General features: G+C 49.1%; 1 non-coding gene across 1 annotated transcript; it reads left to right on the forward strand.

Moving 5' to 3' along the window:
- Positions 1-2,509: 2,509 nt before the first annotated feature.
- Trnat-ugu lies at positions 2,510-2,583 on the forward strand. Its single transcript has one exon. It is a non-coding gene; the product is annotated as a tRNA-Thr (tRNA).
- The last annotated feature ends 1,394 nt before the right edge of the window (positions 2,584-3,977 follow it).

The raw sequence follows: 3,977 nt of genomic DNA on the forward strand, positions 1-3,977 counted from the left end.
TTGGCGTGTTAATGTTTAAGGGGTGGCCAGATGTCCTTCCTGCCGCCAACCCGTACCCCCCGGGATAGAATCAGAGTACGCCAACTGTCTGCGTCGAGTGTAATCCATGTAGTAGTGCGAACGTTCAAAACGGTTCAAATGGCTCTGAGCACTATGGGACTTAACATCTGAGGTCATCAGTCCACTAGACTTAGAACTACTTAAACCTAACTAACCTAAGGACATCACACACATCCATGCCCGAGGCAGGATTCGAACCTGCGACCGTAGCGGTCACGCGGTTCCAGACTGAAGCACCTAGAACCGCTCGTCCACACCGGCCGGCAGTGCGAACGTGTCCAGATGTCTCCGAGCCGTGTAACTGAGGTGGAACATGGGGACCAGCCCGGTATTCACCTAGCGAGATGTGGAAAACCGCCTAAAAACCACATCCAGGCTGGCCAGCACACCGGCCCTCGTCGTTAATCCGCCGGGCGGCGCGCCTACCCGAGTCAAGGAAACAGCTACGGAAGAATAGTTACAAATTAAACATTAATAGTGTGACCTCACGCAATTTTCTGTCAGTTGGGGCAGAAAAAACGCTAACCCTCGGTGCTGACAAGTAATCGCCTTCAAGACGAGAACACACGGCTTCTGCTGCACTGGCACAGTTCACGTGGCCAGACATACCACTTAGCCAGTACCTGTCAACTGTTACTTGTGACCAAACACAGCATAACAGCTGAGGCGATAAAAAACAGAACGAACATTTTAACTTTTGTTGTGGTGCGAAGGAATACAGCTCGTGTATTCGTAAAACTGGATTTGAAACTGCGACAAATCACAACTAAAATTACCACTTACCGCAAAGTAGTGAGCACTGAAATCATTGTTAAGGTTCCTACACGCGTTCGATATTTATTGACAATAAATATATTGAAGCCAACCTCACAGATCGATAATATTGTCTATATAGTCAGTGGCAAAGCTATTTTACAAGGTTGACATTCCGAACACCCAGAACAAAGCGTGTGCCGCGATTATTTTAGCTTCACCTCGCAGACAACAGAACGTAACGAAAAGGAGGAAATGTGTCCGACAATGACTTGAAAAGAGAAGCGACTCGTCGCCTGTTAATTTTCTGACTAAAATAATGACCACGGAACGGAAAGATTTCACGTAAAGAGTCCCGTATCTCTCGACAAATTAGTAATGACGATACGACATACAATAGAGGAGCAAAATACGTTCATGGAAAAGGCAGTCAGCCGGCCGGTGTGCCCAAGCGGTTCTAGGCGCTTCAGTCTGGAACCGCGCAACCGCTACAGTCACAGGTTCGAATCCTGCCTCGGGCATGGATGTGTGTGATGTCCGTAGGTTAGTTAGGTTTAAGTAGTTCTAGGTTCTAGGGGACTGATGACCTCAGATGTTGAGTCTCATAGTGCAGAGCCATTTTTTTATTTTATTAATTTTTTTTGTTTTTTGGGAAGGCAGTCGCAGTTGACAGGACATTAAGTGAAACTTCGACATTTCCGGCAGCAGGTAGGTCACTCAAAAGCTTGAAGTTCAATGCTGTAATTGTTAGCGAAACACTAGCAAAACTCTCATTGACGCCTGTGGAGTAATTACATCCGTCCTGCAATGACACATTCGGTTATTAATGTAAAATATTTGTTTACGTTTTCTGGTAATGTGGTGACGCCGACATGTACCTCGGAGCCGTTGCAGATTTCTGGTTCAAATGGCTTAAATGGCTCTGAGCACTATGGGACTTAACTTCTGAGGTCATCAGTCTCCCAGAACTTAGAACTAATTAAACCTAACTAACCTAAGGACATCACACACATCCATGCCCGACACAGGATTCGAACCTGCGACCGTAGCGGTCGCGTGATTCCAGACTGATGCGCCTAGAACCGCTCGGTCACACCGGCCGGCAGATTTCTGGTGATGCCATCTATGTTTCCGTATTAATGAAGAAAGCTGTACCCCGGCGATCAAGCTACACAAGCTCCTTAGGTATTGACGATACGGAAAATATTTTGGGATTACAGGGAAATGAACACCCTTAGCTGCTTACAGGCGTTGACATACGTCAACGGGGACAGATGAAAATGTGTGCCCCGACCGGAACTCGAACCCGGGATCTCCTGCTTACATGGCAGACGCTCTGTCCATCTGAGCCACCGAGGACACAGAGGATAGCGCGACTGCAGGGATTTATCTCTGGCACGCCTCCCGCGAAACACACATTCTCAACGTATTGTCCCGCACTACATTCGTAGTGCCCCCGCCCATTACACTCATTACTCGCGGCGCGTTGCCGATTCCCGTAAGAGTTCGGGCACTGTTTGTGCATTCGCACAGTAGAAGAAGATGGTCGAGTGGCCGGTGAGCCTTAACTATATATTTACTAAGATGGTATCTGTTCTTTCGGACTACGAATGTAGTGCGGGAAAATACGTTGAGAATGTGGGTTTCGCGGGAGGCGTGCCAGAGATAAATCCCTGCAGTAGCGCTATCCTCTGTGTCCTCGGTGGCTCAGATGGATAGAGCGTCTGCCATGTAAGCAGGAGATCCCGGGTTCGAGTCCCGGTCGGGGCACAAATGTCCGAAAGAACAGATACCGTCTTAGTGAAAAATATTTTGGGAGTTCATCAGTACTGGTCGTCAGTGTTGTTGGTACCGACAATAGGTCAGTATGCGCCCTCAGGTCAGCGCAGGGACGGTGGTAGCGATCGCGTGAGTGCCCCTCCGCCGGAGAGTCGCAGCTGGGACTGACAGACAGGCAGACACAGACCGCCGCTTCCTGTTTACGACAGCTGGCGGCGGGGCGGCCCGCGCTTCCGGCCGCGGCCCAGCTGCTGCCCGCCCCCGCCCCGCCCCCGCTGCAGTGCTCCGTCCGCCCCCACTCGGCCCCGGCCAGCCACGCCAGCAGTCGGCTTCGACGCGGAAGTGTAGTCCAGCCGCCGAGCACGCGGCTTGCGAAACGCCCGCTGGACCGACGCTTCAGCAGTGGCCGCCCGTCCGGCGCCCTTGCAGCCTCTCAGTGATGCAGATACTCGGCAGAAGAGGCACGTGGCACGGATCCTACACCCAACTCCGAGCCCCTTCCTTCGGCTGGATAGCTGAGATCGCCTAGGTTGATGCGAGTCGCCGAAGAGACGTCCAATTGAAAGAGTTGTACCGTGCCACTGAGCCACGTGAGATTATTATACAGTATGAAACGTCCCATTAGAAAAATTTATGAATGATTGTGCTGGTAAACCCCTTACGTTATTTGATTTTCAAACAGCTGAGGAAAACTGAAGGTACTCAGACATTTCTCTCTTTACTTATTCTGATCAACACTAAACTGACACACAATATTTTTAGCGCAACGCAATCTCACTTTCAATAATCCCTACAAAAGAATGGCCCTGGCTAACAATAACCTATACCTTTCATGAATCACTTACCTCACAAAAATCTTCGTTACTCGAACTACAGCGATACAGCGAGATCCAATACTGTCAGCTAAATAAAAGATTCTAACTACTGAAGGCAGTAACTACTGATAGGCATACTTAGCAAACGAAAGATTTTGATAGAGAACAAACAATGTATTTACCTTAATAGTGTTCAAAAGTCATTATATATCAGTTCGTGACATCCAGTCTTACAAATTTACTGTCCCTGATGGATACACGTCCAGATCATCCGCTCTCAAAACTCCGCCATCTCTCTCGCCACATCCACCACTGCTGGCGGCTCACCTCCAACTGCGCAACGCTACGCGCTATTAACAGCCAACTACCCAACACTACAATAGCAAATTCCAACAATGCAAATCAGCCACAGACTGCACACAGCACAGTGAGTGATTTTCATACAGAGCGCTACATGGTGTTGCCAACATAATAACCTAAACAGCCTACTTACAACAGGTACATCCACATCTACATGGATACTCTGCAAATCACACAGAAGTGCCTGGCAGACGGGTCATAGAACCACAT

This window comes from Schistocerca americana, chromosome 8 (genome assembly GCF_021461395.2).
Source record: "Schistocerca americana isolate TAMUIC-IGC-003095 chromosome 8, iqSchAmer2.1, whole genome shotgun sequence".
Lineage (NCBI taxonomy): Eukaryota > Metazoa > Arthropoda > Insecta > Orthoptera > Acrididae > Schistocerca > Schistocerca americana.